The 20656-nt window shown below is 39.7% G+C and overlaps 1 protein-coding gene across 1 annotated transcript in view; it reads left to right on the top strand.

The window, feature by feature from the left end:
• Positions 1–20656, top strand: part of LOC135219904 (mitochondrial import inner membrane translocase subunit TIM14-like) — a 132640-nt gene that overhangs the window by 95910 nt on the left and 16074 nt on the right. The window lies entirely within an intron of this gene.

A 20656-nucleotide genomic window follows, 5' to 3' on the forward strand; every position in this document is an offset into this window, starting at 1 on the left:
TTAAATAATTTATATCATGGTCTTCCTAATAATGTACAGGCATACCTTTTCTAAAGTTCAGTTACAATGAAAAAGTGACCAACGATACAGTGAAACTTTTTATGGAGAATCTGTGAGGGGAAAGGTTAGAAGGGATTAAGAAAAGGCCAAATTTAGCAAAGAAAAGATACCACATTCTGGTTTCCAGAAAAAGTGTTGAGTGTATTGTCAGGTATTGAAGTGATAGAACTGAACTCAAGCCCAGAAAGTTTGAGTGGTCCATGTCCAGAAGTACAGCAGAGAGTAACTGAAGGTGAATCTGAACAACAGAGACCGTGGAACAGAAGGCAAGGTCCAGTGATAGAGTATGAATGGATAGCAAAAAGAGGTTTCTAGTGCGAGAAGGGTAAAGAAGTTTACCTTCTCTGGTAAGGAATAATGGTAGGTTTGTTTTTGTAGAAAGTTTAATGGGTTTGTATGGAAGAGTCTAACATCTCCATATTTTAAAAGTTTTATTGTATACATGTATATTATTTTTGTTTTGTTTATTTTTTGTTTGCTTTTTTATTTTATTTTATTTCTATTTTATTTTTTTTCTTGTTATAGGAGTGAAACTTCTCCCTCCTCCTATGCATGGTTAGTCCTTTGGGTCAGCAATTGGGTGGTCAGGAAGCCCAGCGACTTGCCCCGCAACAGAGCCAGCTCCTTGAAGGCAGCCAACTCGTTCTCGTCCTGAAGGTCGTGCTCTGTCACAAAGCTGGTGACTGCGCCCGCCCAGTGATCCAGCCAGGAGGCGACATGGGTGGAGGTCCACGCCGTGGATTCCATTGCCATGGCCTCCTGCTAAGAGAAGGAGATGGGGCCTGCCAACAGCTTCTCTCCCGAAAAACCCAGAAAGAGGGCCGTGAGAGGGCCCTCTACCAACTTTAGAGCCAGGTACATACCCTCCATAGCGTACAACCTCCTCTGCCCAGCTTTGGCAGCCGGAAGGAGCTTCAGAGAGCCCAGGGCTCTCAGGGAGTTCTTGGGCCCTGCCACAACCTCCTCCACCTGCGCAAGTGCTTCGCCCAAGTATGGAGCCTGGGGAAGGGACAGAGAAGGTTTGGACTTGCCCTCCAAAGAGACAGTCTACTGCCAAGACCCTCCTAGAGTCCAGGGGAGCGCCAACCCGTTCTTCGCTCGGATCACCCCGAGCACCCCACGGAACACAGAACCCTCGTCTGTGGTACCTTGGACCTCCAGGGGGCTCTGCAGACTGGCTTGAGTGAAGGCATCCTCTTTGAAGTCTTCCCTCAACATGTACGGCCCCGCCACCGGTTGTGGGGACAGGGGAGGAGGGGAGGGCTGCTGGGTCGAACCAGAGCCATCTACCGCGAACTGCGACACCCTGGGGTGGGGCCACTATGAGCCACCCTCCAGACGAGGGAGCAGCCCCGCCGGGGGAGTGATGAGATGGAGTGCTCCACTCCGCCCACACGTCGGGTGGGAGCAGAGGTCCTCAACAGGACGGAGTAAGACCGACCTCGACTCCTCCCTTAACGCCTCTTCTTGGAGTGATTGTGCCTCCTCTGTGAAGATCTGTAGGAGGAACCACCCGAAGATGATCTCTCTTTCGACAAGACGCTTCTATCCCGGGGTGAGCAGGAGGAGCAGCCGGGGTGATCCACACAGGAATGGATGGAGGGAGCCTCCCACCAGGAGCTTCCTCTACTAGCCTCCATCCTGGTAGGGGGGAAGGAGGGGCCCCAGAATGGGAATGCCTCCTCCCTCAGGGGGGACCTACCCAGGGTACAGGGAGTGCCTGGCCACGGGCCAGGAGGAACCCCAGACGACTCTGTTGGCTCCCATCGTCTACCTGGAAGCTCCCCCACCTCCGGCGAGGTGGCTGGGATCACGGAGGAGGAAGATGAAAGTCCCCCGGGGACCCCAGGAGGACCGAGCAGCGCACTCCACAACTGGCAGCAAATTCTTGGCAGCGCGCAGTGCAGCAACCAGTGCATCCTTAGACGGAGCGCCCCGCAGACCACCACGCGCCCAGCACTCCTGCAAAAAGGCGGAATTGTCTGACGGCACATTCTTCACAGTAAACATACAGACTCCTCGGGCCCCACAATTGGCAGGGTCCCAGCAACGGACTCACCTAGGTCCCCTCGCTAGACCGGGGGACCAGGGGAAACAACACTTCCCGTTGCTCCGCCGGGAAATCCTGATGAGGAACAGGAGACGGTGAAGGACCTCCAGGCCCACGGATAGTACTACCTACTTGGTGGAACCGGAACTGAGCATTCTTCTTATTGAAGGAGAAAGAGGGCTTCTTCTTCCGCTTAGTCGAAGCCTGATCCCACTGATGCTCTGACCATGTGACACACTCTCCACATGTGGCCTCACTGTGAACAAGGGCGACCCCGACAATTGTTGCACAAATTGTGTGGGATCTATTGATAGGAGAAAAAAAAAGAAACGCCCCATTGAGACGATGAATCCATGACTCCGAAAAGCATGCACACGTGGCAAACAAACACCACACACAGGGGACAGACAAAGGGAAACAGGCCGGTAGCGGACAACGAGCTGAAGTGTGTGAACGCTACAGCGACAAGAAAGGACTGCAGGTTGGGTCAGAGGTCGTGATCTTCGACCCTGGGGCACGTCAGGAGGGAATAACCAGTTTTTCCTAGTCGGTACCGGATTGACATCCAGGATTCTCCTACAATAGTAGGGTGAGTATATGGCGTTGGAACAAATACCTACAAGGCGCCCATAATGGTGCGCTATGTTGTCGATAACAAGTTATCAGCGCCATAAGTGCCATTATGGTGCCATAATTCACCAAGTTTTGGTTAATGGCAGTTTTCGCTTATCAGCACCCCTCCAAGAAAGGAACACCCCCTTAACCAGGACTGCCTTTATTAGGATTAAGGAATTAAGTTAGGTTCTTGGGCAGTTGGGGTAATAGGCTTAGTTAGGTGTTACTGGATAAGATTTAGATTAAGTTACATACTTTAAGATTATTAATATTAATAATAAATTAGTTTGAGGAGAATCAGTTTTATTTATGAATCCTTTCAAATCTGTTCCCATTAGTATCCTGCTCCATTTGTGTAACTTGAAAAGCCCCCCACAGCAGGAAGAGTACAGGACAGCTGCCAGGAGAGAGGTAGGAAGACGAAGGGTTAGCTATGTTTGGAGTAGTTGGGGGTGTACTTCCTAACTTATCTCCTCCTCCTGGCAAACTTTCTCCCCCTGGGATGCGGACCAAAGGGAACACTCCGCACACATCACTTCACCACTACAATCATACCCTCGGCAGGAAGCACAAAGGGAGTAAGAGTCTACATCCAAGGAGGTGTGGATTTTCCGCACTTCTTGCCAGCTACCCCAAGGCAACGCCGGCTGGGGACAGAGGGCAACATTGACTGTAAATCCAAGGTTTGCTGAGTATTCATCACAAATATTTAAAACAACCCCTTATTCGATAGAAAAACAAGGAAAAATCCCACCACCGGATAAAGAACTGAAGATAACAGCAAACAACAGTCGGGTACAGAGCAGCGACAACACGACTTTCCACACCAACAGCTGAAAGCAAATTGGAATGTTTACGTTCGATTGGAGGGAGTACCAATGACCAGACTGGTATTAACTACCGAACTGCCTTGTTTGAAGATTTCAGCGGCCGTGTCCAGGCTATACCTCAAGCATTTCCTATTGTGAAGGAACAACGGTTTATACATCGTATAGAAACAAAGAGAAATATACAAGCATTGGGTTTGTCTTATGCGAAGGTCCCCTTCCCCCCTTGTTAGGGTAGGGAATGAAACATGCTTCTATATCCTAATGAAAGTACAGTGGACACCCCGTATTCGCATTCTCCAGATTCGCGGATTTCTCTCTGGAACATTGCCCCCCATTATTTGCAGAACATTCGCCTATTCACGGTATTTTTCTATGAGAAATATCCACAAATTCCTGTTTTTTTTTTTTAGCAATTTCATCATAAAATACACAGGTATGAAAATTTTTAGTGGGTTTTTCTTGAGTTTTAACTAACAAAATAGGAGGTTTTAAGCATTTTTATAGGGGTTTCAACTATTCGTGGGGGGTCTGGTATGCATACCCCGTGAATATGGGGCGACTACTGTACGTATATAGAATGGAGCTCTGTAAATTTACCTTACCTACATCAGCCGCCAGTTTCAACATGTGACGACCGCAACTCTCTGCTCGCAGGAAGAGAGAAGAATGGAAAAGGGAAAACGAGAGGACAGTCACTGTACATTCACACCCAAATTTGCACAGTTCACAAAGGTGACAGGCAATCTTGTCTAATTAAAGGAGCTTGGTAAGCTACAAAACTTGTTGAGCAGCCACCATGGTTCCCAAGGAAAAGGTGTGCAAGGACCTATGGGCTATACCCTGAAGGTAGAAGTGAAAGTGGTCTGGTTGGCCCAAACCCCTGCCATCAGTACCTGTGGAACTGACAGGTTCTTCCACAACGCAAGGGTAGGACCAATACCTCTGACTTCGTGGGCTCACGGGCGAAAGGTAGCCGTGTCGTCTCTCCTTTCAGAGGAGTACGCTTTTATGATCACCACATGAAACCAAAAAGAAATAGTGTTCTTGGACACCTCTTTCTTGGTCACCCCAGTGCTAACGAAGAGATGTCGACACTCAGGCTGGAGATGACGACTTCTCTTCAGAGAGCATTGTAGCACTATAACGGGACAAAGTAGCATCTCGTCCAGATCATTACCACAGAAGTCCCTCTAGGGAGGGGATCGTAAAGAACTCAAATCTAGTGTCAGGGACTGATGGTTCTGAGTCTTCGCTACGAATCTGTGATGAAATTGAGTGTAACTAATTCCCATCCCCCTCGAGTGTTTAACATTGTAAGAGAGACCATGAAGTTCTCCTACTCTCTTCACTGATGCCAGGGTCAGCAAAAAGAAGGTCTTGAGGGTCAGATACCTGTTTGACAACTCTCGCAGAGGCTTGTATGGTTCACAAGTCAGGCTCTTCAAGACAGGAGTCATGTCCCACACATGAGGCATGAGTACCCTGGGTGGACAAGACCTCTCGAAGCTCCTAATAAAGAGAGATATCTCCAATGAAGTGGATATATCCACGCCTCACAGCTCCAGGACCAGGTAGACCTATAGCCCTTAACTGCAGACACAGAGAGGAGCTTCTCTCTCGAAGAAAGACTAGGTCTGCAATCTGCTGAAGAGTGGCTCTGAGTGGAGAGAGACTGTTTCCGACACCAACCACAGAAGACAGGCCACTTTCCCTGGTACAGTGCAATGGACTGTCTCAGAGATTCCCCTCGAAGGGGAAACAGCAAGTCAAGGAAGCTTACGAAGAGGGAGAAAGGACGACAAAGGATTGGCAACCATAGGAGTCGTTGGGGGCATGTAACCCTCAGACGAAGCCCTGGAAGCTTTTCCCTAAGATCATTTCCTCCCCTCATACCTTCCCGACTACTGGTCAGAAGACCAGGAAATACAGGTATCACAAGAATTTAATTTACTACATTCACACCCTAGGCATTTTGTGCAAGGGGCGTGAGGGTCTACCTCCACTGAGGAGCAAAAACTACATTTTCTCCCTCCCACTCCAGGATATATGCACTGGGAGACTGGGGGGGGGGGGGGGGGGGGGGTGGGGGGGGGGGGCATTAGGTCTATGTAAGTCTTAGGTTTGCACGTTGCTCAACAAAAGACAGATATGCAAATTGATATACAACACAATCAAACAACAAGGAAAGATCTCATTATAAAGGTGAAAAAACACTTCAACGACAGCAGGGGGCAGAGCAAAAGCAAGTCTGTTAACCATGGTGGGTGAAAGCAAAGTGGAATATTTATGTTCAGTCGGGTGGAACTCCCAGCTACAGGACAAGCAGTTATGGCCTAACTACCTTGTTGAATCTTTAAAAGCTGAATTCCAGCCTACACTGAAATTAATTCCTAATGTAAAGGACCAATGGTTTGTATAACGTGTAGGAGCAACTTCATTTTTAATCATACAAAAATAATGGCTAGAGGTCTTCACTTAACCTACGTACTAGGTATCTAGTGCACTGGCACCCCCGAAAATTTGCTAGGTTTCTCCCAGCCACATCTTGAACAGCATCATCGTTTACCATTGTAGTAAGTAAATTGTACCAGCATCTATTGATACAAATGTTTTGTTGATTTAGCATAAGAAATGGGCAGTTTGTTTACTCAAGTGACTCAGCAAACATCAAGATGGCATCAATCGTCTACATTTAAGGTGTTTCAAGTAAAAATTTTGAGCGCATCATAGCAGTAATTTAGCACTGTGCAAGGCCAGACCTTCGTGTACCTCTGTTTAATCAGATTACGTCTGCCACTAATGTTCAGTTATGCCTGCACAGTTATAACTACACAGTCAGACTGAGCAGGTAAATCTTCGCCCCTGAAGATACAGGGTCCTCTGTCCTCCATAGCAGCCATAGCATTGACACATGATGCTCTGGCTGTAATTGACTTTCTGACATCATAAAAAACTCATAAATGTCAAGAAGACGTACAGTACAAGAGTGGTTTATAAAAATTAATTAAATACTCCCATGTGAATTTGTCAAGAGTTGAAATTTGGTCCCAAGGACTTTCAAAATGTTTATTGAATATCTTATGGATGAAGGAACAATTCCATGGAAAGATAATAGTTTGTAATCGTTTCCTTTCGTTTCAAAGTTGACACATAGTATATAGGCCTAACATTTTTTCTATTTCATTAAAAGGGTTAATACTGATTTGTTTTTATTTAATGGTTGCCTTTCTTATGACGTTTTACAATGAATACAAATCCTTAGTTTACTTCTGTCTTCCTGTGTTGATTAGACTAATTTCATTTCAAAGTGAACTTCCGTGAGATGTAAATGAATAAACATATATATTCCAATATTGTTTAATTTTGTTTCATCAAATAGAGTATTATTTTGTTCTCATTTTATAAACAAATTATCTGCATGGCCATAATCATGAATAGACGCATATAGGCCTATTCTTGTTTTACATTATTTTGTCATAATAAATATTTATTCTCACTGAAAAACTGCCTTGCATATATGGTTTATAACCATGAATAGACCTATAAAGGCTTAATCTGTTACAATAGCCTTTGAATTTTACTTGCCAAAGCTAAGTCTCATTCATATACTAGATTTCAATGAAAACTACAAGCAAGAATTATGCTGCCACTTTCAGCCTTCATTATACACTATTATTTTTCCTGTGGAAAAATGGCAAAATTATAAATAGAATATATTATTCTGACTTCTGCATCAATTATCAAAAACAAGTAAATCCTCAATTAGCATAGGTTACCTGTCCGTGGACAGACAACGAGCTAAGCCAAAAAAGTTGCCTCCACCACATTAACATTGCAATGCGCATGCACAGCCGTTTGGCCAGAGGATCATCAATTATGATGAGCTATTTACCCAGGCCGCCTGCACAGGCCAGAATAACTGTTCAGGTTGTCCAAACTAATGTTCAGTTATCAGAAAAACTGTTCAGGTTGTCCAAACTAATGTTCAGTTATAACTGCACAGTCCCAACTGTGCAGTTATAACTGCGCAGGCATAACTGAACGGTTAGTGGGTGGGCTTACGAAGAAAAATTATTACTTCCAGAGGAGTGTAGAGTCTCGGTGTGTTTGCCAGGATGGGCCACAACTCTTGGACTGATGCCCATGAGAGGTCATGGACAGAGGATTCAGGTACTTTTTCGGGAAGGTGGCCACTATGCCGCTACCAATCGTTTAACTAGCCATTATTTCTTATTTAATTTAGGAGAATACAAATATTAGGATAAGACGGTAGAGGCATCAGTGCGTTGTTAGAGGGGGAGGGCACAACTCTAACTGATGCTGATGGCGGCGCATTCAAGAGTTACCTATTTCGGGAGGTGGTCGCAGCCGATGGAATGACTAACTGTGTTGCTGCCCAATCATTTACCCCTACTTGAGATTAGCTACGGCATGGTGTCCTAAGTTAGGTTAGATTGAGATACCTAAGCCATGTTAATTTATATTCCCTCTGAAATGTCTTCTATACCTTCCAGTAGCCATGACCTGTCACTCTGCATTCGCCCTAATATGTGTACCATGTAGGCCTTAACTCCCGCCTAGGATAGCAAGCCTAGAGTACCCCAGTATAGTAGGTAGCTAGGTAGCCCTAGTATAGGACTACCTAAAAGCTGGCATGTCGGGGTTACGTAATTATACATTACTTAGTGGGCTAATTAAGAATATCTTCTTACCATACTGGGCCGTTAACGAAACACTGTTCCTTCTTCTCTCCAGTTTGGAGCTTTACTCGTCTATTGGCCTGTTGAAAAATTACATCACCACCAATGTGTACGAGATTACGCAGTAGTAGTAGTAGTAGTAGTGGGTGGGATAAGCCTTTGAAACGGCTCCCTTGCTTCTTTTATTCCTCCTTTGTTTGTGTTTGCTTGAGCTTCTTCTCTCTGAAATACCACATTTCTTTTATAAAATCTTTCCTATTCTCCACTTCCTCCCTCATTAGTACTACCAATAAGATTATATTTGCTACTAATTCCTCTTTATTTTCTTGATATGGTTGCTGCATAAAGCTATAGGTATCTATTTCTAATTTCATTGTATGCTGGACAGTAAAGTAAGAAATGTTCTAAATTTTCATTTTTGTTCCTCACAGTATAAACATTTTGTATCTTCTCCTTTTATCCTATTTCTATCATTTAATACCTAGTATACCTAGTGGCTGGCCCTACTGATCAGCATTGTTTTTTCAGTGTTATCATACCATGTTTCTTCTCTTATGCTTTCTTTATATTTTCTGTAGATTCTTAATGTGACTTTTCCATTCATTTCTTCTGCCATATTTTTCTGTCCCAATTGTTTATTATTTCTCTTAACTGTTTGTCTTTAACTGCTTCAACTTTTACTTAAGTTTATGTTTAGTTCTTTTATCATACTCTTTACTTGCATTATCCAGGGTTTTTTTGTTTTCATACTGATCCATTGTTATCTCATATAGGAGCCTATTTCCACCATTCTTTAGTGTAGTTTCAGGTAGAAAAGTTATTGCTTGGATCTCTAGATTGGCAAGGAAGAGGCCCCTATTTCAGATCTTAACGCACAACTTGCTGTGTAACTTGGCGCTTTCAATATTGTTCTGTATACTTTATTATCTATCTTCTGCATTCATTATTGTTTTCCTGTCAAGTTTCATGACTTCCATCGCATACATGAATGAAGGCATCGCTAGTCCTTTCCAGTACAATTTTCCTATTTTACCCTGCTACAGCTTTTATTGATGACTGCATTAGCCATATTTGCCATCTGCTTTGCTTTAATTTGGGCCGCTTTTTATCTGTTTCTGAAGCAGTCTTCATGTTGCTGATTGTTACTCCTAGGTATTTAATATTCTTAACTATTTTATTCCTTCCTATGTGTTCCATATTCTCACATCATCGATACTGTACCAGTCGTTGTATATTAGTAATGTTACTCTTGTCCTTGTTTATGTTTAGGCCACATTCACTTGCGATTTCCATAAGGGTTTTTATTGATTTTGTTATTTCTTCCTAGTGTGCCCTAGTATTAATCCGTCGTCTGCATATAGTAGTGCCACTATCCTTATTACTTCATTTCTGAAACCTTCTGTTGTATTTTCTAATTTTTCTCTATTATCAAGTACGTTATTAATAGAAAGAATATGGTTGAGCATTGCATCCCTGTCTTATTCCATTGGTTACGTTTTAGTTCTTTTTGTTCTGTATTGTTGAGGGCATAGGCTTGTTACGTCTTTGTGATATCTTTGCAACTGTATTATTACTTCTGCAATGTAGCCTGTATTTCATCATGACCTCAATGAGCTTTTTCCTATTAACCGAGTCAAATGCTTTTTGGAAGTCTATTGATACTACAAATAATGGGTCCTTTCTTCTGTAAGTCTCTTGTATGCAGTATTGTAAGATATAAAATTATCGATTCCCCTTCTCCTTTGTGCGGTAAAGCCTGATTGTAGTTCATTCATTTTTCCTATATTTCTAATATGTTTTTCTATTTTGGTCTCAGGATCCCCATGAAGATTTTATATGATGCATTTGTTAGAGCAATTGGCCTTAGATCTTTGACTGTGGGGTTTGTTTTTTGGGCGTAAGTGTGTTTTGACTTAAACCAGCTTTTCTGCGTTTTCCTGCCCATTCAGTATGTTATTTAAACATTCTGCCAATTCTTTTTGAAGGTTGTTACTTTGTAATAGTAATTTGAACAGTACTGGCTTCATTCCATCTGGTCCTGGTGCTTTATTTGTCTTCATTTTCTCAGTTGATTTTTTTACAATCTTCTTCTGTTATGTGATTTCTTCCATGGGTTCTGATCTCTGCTCTGTTGAGTCATACACTCCATGCATATGTTCCCTTAAAGATATATGGCATTTCATCTGCTGTCCTAATCTTTTCACTATTTCTTCCATGTCATGTTTGTACTGTTCTTTCTTGCTTTCATTCCATATCTCTCCTATTTTGTTTTCTTCTTTTTGGTATATTGTTTCCCAGAATTTTACCAGCTCTTTCCCTAGGGTTTCTTGTCCTTCATCTCTTGCTTATTTTCATCGAATATTCTTTATCCATTCTTTTTCTGACGTGGTCTTTCCTCTCAGCATGTCCTATGTATTCCCAGATTTTCCTGTGTCTGTTTTTATCATTCATTATCTCATTTCTATCTTTTCTTCATATTCTTCATATGCTTCTATATTATTTATCTGTACTTTTTGTTTTTGTTTAAGATATGGCTTCTTCATAGTTAGTCTTTTTTCTTCTATTCTTGTGGCTTTCCTTTTTAATTTGTTATATACCCTTCTTTGGCTTATTCTTTCTTTATTTCTTTGTTGACCCATACTGGTTCTATTTCTTCTTGCTTTCCTGTCTTTAACCTTCTTTTGATTATCTTCTCTAAAGTTATTTGTTTTTGCTTCACTCATTGTTTCTTCCAACTGGGTTAGATCTCCTTTTCTGTCTTGTTGGCTTTACTTTAAACTTCTATATATTCAAGGTATTTCCTGTAGACTCTTCTGTTAACTTTCAAATATTTGATTTGCTTTTGTTTTCATTTCTGAATGTTTTCCTTACTTTAGTGTTCATTTTGAATTGGACCTTTATGATGTGATGGTCTGATAGATCATATTCATATTTTCCCTCGTCTATCTCCATACATTCATATTTTTTATACATATTTTGGTTGACTAGGGCAAAGTCTATAGCACTGTTCTGATCTCCTCTACTCCAGGTTATCTCTCCTTTGCAGCTGGGATCTCCATTTAATAGCGTTAGGTCATATTTTTCCATTAGGTCCCATAACATATTTTCCATTTTGATCAAGTTCTTGTGTCCCTATGAAACCTAAGTGCCCATTGAAATCCCAAGGACTATCATAGGCAGGTCTGTGGATTTTTCTATGGCTACATGTAAGGCACTTATTATTTGTTTATTTCTTTCTTTATCACTAGTTGACATGTAGACCAGAATTATGTTGAATATTGTTGTTCTATAGTTAACCTTTACTATTAGAATGTCTTTGTGTTCCGACTTTTCTTTTTCTATCTGGATCTCTCCTTTGGTTCTATACATTATTAGTAGGCCTCCTCCTTTGGTGTCGTCTTCATCTCTCATTGAGTCTACCACTCTGATGCTTGTTGGGAATAGTAATTTTTGCTGTTTAAGGTGTGTTTCTGTGATGCATATAATTGTGTTTTCTTTTGTTATTTCCACTAGCTCGATTATTTTGTTGCTTTTGTCAGTCCGGGGTGTTTATAAGCTTTATTTCAAGATTTCTTGATATATCTTCTGTCTTGCTCACTAATTTTTCACTTTCTCTATTTACAAAATTGCTTCTACCGTCTAACCATTTATCTATCTTTTGCAAACCACTTTTTTCTTCTAGGTCTAATAGTCTAAGATTGTTACTGAAATTACTTCCTTCACATACCTGCCCTAAACTAATTTCCCTTCTTCTACTTCTTCCTCGAGCTCTTAACATTACTACTATATATTCTATTTCTCCTAAATCTAATTTAATTTACACTCATAAAAAATTATTACTCACCCTACTCCTCTATAATTATTTACATTCTAATCTACTTTCTTTTCCTAACCTCCTCAAACTCATTTCACTTCTTAACAATTCGTTTGTTTCTATCTATATTCCCCTGGATTTTCCTTTTTAGAGCAAAAAAATTCTTATCGTCTTGCAAGTTTTCTCCCTATCTCTAAATTATTTACAATTCTATCTACTTTACATTTTCCTACCTCTAACTCATTTACACTTCTAACAATTCTTTTGTTTCTATCTTATATTCCCCTGGATTCCTTTTAGAGCATTCTAGTCGTCTGAAAGTTTTCTTTTCTCTCTTCAGCTCTCCCTTACTTATGAACCATCCTTCCTCTTTGTTACCCTGCTTTTTCTTTTTTAATTCAGATCTTAATATGCTATCTTTTCTCTTTCTTTAGCAGTCATGTCTGGAACTATAGATATTTTTTGTAAATATCCTTCTTTGCATTCCTTAGCAGTCTGGCATTTTTTAATATGTTCCACTTTTCCCTCTCATGGCTGAGTTTCACTAGAAGTGGTCGGGCCTTGATCTGCCTATCGCCTCATTGTTTTGACCTTGTTGCAGTCCGTGGCCATACATAACCTTAATACATCTTTAATATTCCATTCATCTTTATTAAGCATCAAGATGTCCATCTTAGTAGTAGTAATAGTAGTAGTAGTAGGCGGGATATGACTTTGAAACGGATCCCTTGCTTGTTTTATTTCTCCTTTGTTTGTGTTTGTTTAAGTTTCTTCTCTATGAAATGCCACATTTCTTTAGAAATTCGCTTCTTATTCGCCACTTCCTCCTTCAGTAGATCTACCAATAAGAGTATATTAGCTACTAATTCCTCTTTATTTTCTTGATATGGTTGCTGCACAAAACTATATTTCTAATCTCATTGTCTGTTGGATAGTAAAGTAAGAAATATTCTAAATTTCATTTTTTTTCTTTCACAGCACAAATATTTTGTATCTTCTCATTTTATCCTATTTCTATCGTTTAAACCCTAGTGTACCTAGTCTGGCCCTACTGATCAGCATTGTTTTTTCAGTGTTGTCATACCAGATTTCTTCTCTTATGTTTTCTTTATGTTTTGTTGTAGATTCTAAATGTTGACTTTTCATTCATTTCTTTCTGTCATGTTTTTCTGTCCCAGTTGTTTATGATTTCTCTTAACTGTTTGTCTTTGACTGCTTCAATTTTACTTAAGTTTATGTTTATTTCTTTCATATAGTTCTTTACTTGCATTATCCAAGGGGTTTTCTTGTTTTCATACTGATACATGGTTATCTCATATAGGAGCCTATTTCCACCACTCTTAAGTAAATGTTTTAGGTAGAATAGTTTATTCTTCATATCTCTTGAGTGGCAGGAAGAGGCCCCTATTTCAGATCTTAACCAACGCACAACTTGCTGTGTAACTGGCGCTTTCAAAATTGGTCTATATACTACTTGATTGTCTATTCTTCTGTATTCATTTTATGGTTTTCTTGTCAAGTTTCATGACTTCCATGGCATACATGAAGGATGGCATCGCTAATCAAATTTCCAATACAATTTTCCTATTTTTACCCTGCTACAAGCTTTATTGATGACTGCATTAGCCATATTTGTCATCTGCTTTGCTTTAAGTTTGGACCCTTTTTATCTGTTCTCTGAAGTCTTTCCTGTTGTTGATTGTCACTCCTAGGTATTTAATCTGCTTAACTATTTTTATTCCTTCTATGTGCTCCATATTTTCCACATCATCGATACTATACCAGTCGTGTATAATAATATGTTACTCTTGTCCTTGTTGTTTATGTTTAGGCCACATTCAATTCCGTATTTTAAGTGAGTTCAAATGCTTTTTGGAAAGGGCTATTGACCCACAACAAATAATGGGTCCTCTTCTCTGTACGTTTCTTGCATGCAGTATTCTAGATATATAAATTATCTATTCCCCTCCTTTGTGCGGTAAAGTCTGATTGCAGTTAATTCAATTTTTCACCTATATTTCTAATGTTTTTCTATTTGGTTTCAGGATCATCATGAAAATTTTATATGATGCATTTGGGTTAGAGCAATTGGCCTAAGATCTTTGACTGTGGGTGCTGTCTTGGGTGTAAGTGTTGTTTTTTAGTTAAACCAGCTTCTCTGTATTTTCCTGCCCTTCAGTATGCTGTTTAAACACTCTGCCAATTCTTTTTGACTTTGTAAGAATAGTTTGAACAGAATTGTATTCATTCCCCACCTCTGGCCCTGGTGCTTTATTTGCCTTCATTTTCTAGAGTTAATTTTTTTTTTTACATCTTCTTCTGTTATATTGATTTCTTCCATGGGTTTAATTACTGTCTTTGTTAGGTCATACACTCCATCCATGTGTTCTCTTAAAGATATATGGTATTTCATATGCTTGTTCTAATCTTTTCATTATTCTTCCATGTCAAGTTTATACTGCTCTTTCTTGCTTTCACTCCATTATCTCAGATATTTTGTTTTATTTTTTTTTGGTATATTGTTTCACATAATTTTACCAAGCTCTTTCATAGGGTTTCTTCCTTCATATCTTCGCTTATTTTCGTCGTATATCCTTATCCATTCTTTTTCTGAGGTGGTCTTTCTCCTCAGCATCTCTATATACTCGCAGATTTTCCTGTGTCGTTTTTTATCATTCATTAACTCATTTCTAACCTTTTCTTCATATGTTTTCTTTATTATTATCTGTACTTATTGTTTTTGTTTATGATATCCTTCTTCATAGTATTTCTTTTCTCCTATTCTTGTGGCTTTCCTTTTTAATTTGTTATATATCCTTCTTTGGCTTATTTCTTTCTTTATTTCTTCGGTGACCCATACTGGTTCTATTTCTTCTTGCTTTCCTTGCTTTAACCTTCTTTTGATTATCTTCTCTAGGTTATTTGCTGTTTGCTTCACGCACTGTTTCTCCAACTGGATTAGATCTCCTTTTTCTGTCTTGTTGGCTTAGTTACATTTTATGTATTCAAGGTATTTCCTGGTGGACTCTTCTGTTATTTTCAGATTATCTGATTTTTTTTTTTCATTTTTGAATGTTTTCCTTACTTTAGTGTTCATTCTGAATTGGACTATTATGAGGTAGTAGTCTGATAGGTCATATTCATACTTTCCCTCATCTATCTCCATACATTCGTAGTTTTTTATTTTATATTTTTATAGATAATTTTGGTAAATAGGGCAAAGTCTATAGTGCTGTTCTGATCTCCTCTACTACAGGTTATCTCTCCTTTGCAGCTGGGATCTCCATTTAATAGCGTTAGGTCGTATTTTTCCATTAGGTCCATAAACGTATTTTCCATTTTGGTCAAGTCGTGTCCCTATGAAACTTAAATGGCCACTGAAATCCCCAAGGACAATCACAGGCAGGTCTTGGTCTTCTCTAATGCCTTACAGTAAGGAGCTTATTATTCGTTTATTTCTTTTCTTTATCACTAGTTGACATGTAGGCAAGGATTATGTTAAATCTTGCTGCTCTATAATTGCCCTAACTATTAGAATGTCTTGTGTTCTGACTTTTCTTTTTCCATCTGATAATCTCCTTTGGATCTATACATTATTAGTAGACCTCCTCCTTAGCGTACTGGGAAAGCAAAACAAAATTGATAACACTAGATTTTGCATCAACATATATTTAGTCAGGTCACACTATCATGGATGCCAAGCTACTAAATTCAAATTATAGTATAAAGAGACTGCAACAACATTATACAGTAAATGATTGTGATATAAGGTTTACATGGCTAAAAGAGCAGATGGATGTCCCTGTCTGGAAACTAGTTCTTATAATGTTTCTGAATGAGAAGAGAATGGGAACTCTTTCGTGGCATCAAAACTTAATGTCCTTCTTTAACTTGTTTTACAGTTGTTCAGGGGCTTGAACTAAACCATGAGGCCGTTTCGGTCAGTTTGCCTTCAGTTCTGTTTGACAAATACTTTTTTTTATCAATGAAAAATGATAAAGAATGTAAGTTATAATATATTTTCAAAGATACTTTTCAATTTTAAGTTAGAAGCTTGTGTAGTCTACCCTTGGTCTGACGAGCTCGCATCTTCTTTGTTAATTATTGCTCATCATTTTCTGAACAACTGGTTCTGTTCTGCTGTTGATAATGGGCGGGACCTTCAAGTATCTCTCGACGGTGCAGACCAAACATGACTTTTTCTTATGCTTCCGGAATGAATTTCTTATTACCACCTTATCCAATATTTGCATGATCACATCCTTTAGCCTAGGAACTAAAGAGTCTTAATACGGCCCTGCAGATTCCTGTAAGATTTATCTGTCCAAGCACTCTTCTTATATCTTGAAAAAACCTTCTACGCACCACGCATCTTCAGATAGTAGCAAGCACTGGAAATGCTTATAGTGTGATACACAGCCTCGGTGGCGTGATCGTATGGTCTTGGCCTGGCATCTCGGTGGCCGCGAGTTCGATTCTCGGGCATCCCACTTAGGGTCACAGATTTGTATTACTGATTACTGGTGATAGAAGTCCACTCCCGACGTGGTTCGGAAGTCACGTAAAGCCGTTGGTCCCGTTGCTGAATAACCACTGCTCCAAGCGACGCAAAAAACACCATACAAACAATATAGTGTGATACAGAATCTAATTGTTACTTCTAACTTGCATAGTTGCTATTCCATTCATAATATTGCCACCCTGTAATTATTGTTCTTGAAAATTCCTTGACTATAATATTATGGACCTACTAGGTCCATAATATATTTTATTGTGGCCCTTAAAAACATTACTTGTGCTCTCGTGATTGAGATTTCTACCCACCATTCATTTCCTTAGACCTGTTGCTTGTGCTCGTTTTTGCAGTCCTAAAGATACTGGTTGGTTTCGTCAAGTCACAAGTCTGTTATTTTCATGATTATATCTTGATGCATTCACCTCTAGAATGTGGAACTCTCTTAGAAGAAGAAAATTCATCAACATCCAACATCTTTGTTGTGGTCTAAACTTAGTTAGGCTTTCAGACGGCGTGATTCATTGTGACTTCTTTGTCTTCTTTGTTTTTGCCCGGGTATATAACGGAATGGCGTCGTCTAGCATAGACCAGACCACGCTTACCCTTAAACTATATTCCCTATCGGGAAGTTAATAACTCAAATAAGGAAGTCTCTTTCGTTTCGGGTTAATAATGAGTCCTTCATAAATTTTTATAACTGGGTAACTCATGATTTTGGCGGGACGAAAACCTGCTAGAGCAAAAATAAATTAATTAATCCCAGTACACAGATTAGTATCTTGACGTTTCCGACTGTTGCTAATCGAAAGCTGTAATACTTGATATGGATTATGCAAGTAAAATTTGTAATAATGAAATAACACTGAAAATACGATGGCAAGGAAACAAAACCAAGCCAGATCTTGGTTGGTTTTATGACATATCTTAATTTTTCTTTTGGAACAACTGTCGTGTAAGCGATGTGGTATTGCTCACTCTGAAAACCCATTACTGTGTTCATCATAATATGGATGCTCGAAATCTCGTTCTCTAACTTAATGTACTGTTCTAGACTTATCTGTAGTTACATCGAAGAAGAGAGGGTCATTCATGGAACGTTGAGATTCTGGCTGCCATAAAAGAATAAAAAACAATTGCTGGTTGGTCATAAAAAGTCGAAGGGGGATAACAGCGCTGGCGCCGTTATGAAAAAAAGAAGGGTTGGTATAGCATGAGAGCTGAGAGGGTCACATAAAGCCGTTGATTTTCGCCCCAAATTCTTTTTCATTTATTTTTTTCGAATTATTTGGATACATATGTGATGAATTATACCACTACCTTTAGCTTGAATCTGATTCGGGACAGAATAGACTCAGTCGCCCTGAATGAGCAAGAAGATAGATATGGACGAGAACGGGCTCAAAGGAGACAAAAAACTTTGACTGAGGGACTGAGGTTGGGCAGCCCCATTTGCTACTTTTATGTAGGCGTCAGGAATACACACACACACACACACACACACACACACACACACACACATATATATATATTATATATATATCTATATATATATATATATATATAAAGGTATAAACCACGAAGATAAACAACGGAGTTTCTGCAAGATCTTTCGACTCAACGTCCTTTACTTAGACGAACTGACTTACATGAGAAATGAGAGTACAGGAAATATCGTATAAGTGACAGATAGGGATTATAAAGAGATTAGTACCTAGAATCCAACTGTCCAACACACCTGGAGAATGATAACCTTTCCAAACAAGCATAATCATGGGTACAATTTAAGAACAAAAAGATTAAGTCCAACTGCTCAGGCACACGGACAAGACAATTAAAGGATTATTCAGGGCGGCAGCTGACCACATTCAGATCTTTGGTAAACAAAAACTTATTCACAAAAACATATTAAACATACATTTACAAAGAATATCTTGGAAGTAGACCCTCTTTAAAACAAGTTCTTGTTGAAAAATGATTGCTGCATCAGCTCCATTAATTTTGTATAGAGTCCTCTCCATTTGCCTTATTAAGGATTTCTCAATATTGCTGAAACTGACAAGCAACGTGCCAAAGGGGATCGTCAAATGCAGTGTAGTCATATTGAATTATCTTTATTACTGCTATTACTACTACAAGTCTCTCTCTCTCTCTCCTCTCTCTCTCTCTCTCTCTCTGACGTTTCGCCCAGAGATCTGCAGGCCTTGATCACAGCGATGGTTGCTGGGGGACTGAATTTTGGTGGTTGTTGTTGTTTGAGATTAAGCTGCTGGCCTTGTGCAGCACGGGCTCTTGCTCGTAGAGCGCGTATGAAATTAATAATCTTGGTGGTGAGTCCTGCAGGACCCGGAGGGGATACTTGACTTTTCATGGGCTGGCGGCCAGGCGTCGTGAACTCTCGAGGCACATTGACCTTCTCAGGTGTGTTTGCGTCACCTGGAGCCGGGGTTTTCATTGGCTACGACCGTGGTGACATAACTCCTGGTATTTCTTCCATCCTCTTCAATATTAGTCCCATCCTGATCGCTGGTGTTATCGTCTGGAGGAGGGGGCTGGCCTTCCTTACACAGGTGGGCAGCAGGAAGGGTTCCTGTGTCGTATTTAGGAGGGGTTTTTGTTCGAGAATGAATAACGCCTCAAGGAGCGTAGGAGTCGCTGATCAGGGGTTCTTCCGATTATCTCTGTGTTTTTCACGATGTCCTCTCGCACGACGTCTGTTGGTGGGCGGTGAGGGCGTGGTGTTTGATAGTACTGTTCTGGTTCTGGGAGTGACATTCGTAACGTTGTCATTCCGATATAGACCCGAGGACATCCTTGGATAGGGCATGTGTACCGGTAGACGACGTTATTCTCCTTCAGGGGGTCTCCTGCAGGCAGGATGGGGGTTATTTTCTCATAACCAGGTCTCTTTAAGTCTGTAATTATATCTTTGAAGTCATTCTTAAACATGTTACAAATACAAGGGTCTAAATGAAACAGGCCACGACTAATATTAAAATTACAATGGGAAGTAAGTTGTATTATGGCAGATTCTAAAAGATTTCGTGACAAGACATCTTTGATCTTGCAATTACTGAACTACCAGGTCCAATTTATCCGGTGGTTGTTTTCACTTAAATGAATGAATATTGCATTAGATGTTTGCCCAGTTTTGACAGAATATATATGCTGTTTTAATCTTACTTCTAAGCCTTGCTCGACTGTCTGAGATAAAAGGAGGGGCAGTCCATATATGGAATTTTAAATATTATGTTGTTGCTTTCCCTGGTGCAATTTTTTATTAACATTCCTTTTGGTGTGTTATTATAGGAAAAACAAAGTTGACCTTCAAGGTTTTTAATAATGATTTAAAATTAATTACAAATCCGTTAAAATAAGGCAAACTGAGAATTTTCTTATTTTAACGGATTTGAAACCATTAAATCATTGTTAAAAGCCTTTAAGGTCAACCTTGTTTTTTCTTATAATAACACACTAAAAGGAATGTTAATAAAAAATGGCCCAAGAAAAGCAACATAATATATAAAATTCCATGTATGGGCTGTCCCTCCTTTTATCTAGGACAGTCGAGCAAGGGCTTAGAAGTAAGATTAAAACAGCATATATATTCGTCAAAACTGGGCAAACATTTAATGCAATATTCATTTCAATTTAAGTGAAAAACAACCACCGGATAAATTGGACTGGTAGTTCAGTAATTGCAAGATCAAAACAAAATATGTCTTCTCACGAAATCTTTTAGAATCTGCCATAATACCAACTTACTTCCCATTGTAATTTTAATATTAGTCGTGGCCTGTTTCATTTAGACCCTTGTATTTGTAACATGTTTAAGAATGACCTCAAAGATACGTATAATTACAGACTTAAATAGAAATCTGTTGCCTTAAAGATATTATCTTTGTATATGTATGTTATTTAATATGTTTTTGTGAATAAGTTTTTGTTTACCAAAGATCTGAATGTGGTCAGCTGCTGCCCTGTATAATCCTTCATGTTTTGTCCCTGTGTCTGAGCAGTTGGACTAAATATTTTTGTTCTTAAATTGTATCCATGTTTATGCTTGTTTGGAGT

This window comes from Macrobrachium nipponense, chromosome 1 (genome assembly GCF_015104395.2).
Source record: "Macrobrachium nipponense isolate FS-2020 chromosome 1, ASM1510439v2, whole genome shotgun sequence".
Classification (NCBI taxonomy): Eukaryota; Metazoa; Arthropoda; class Malacostraca; order Decapoda; family Palaemonidae; genus Macrobrachium; species Macrobrachium nipponense.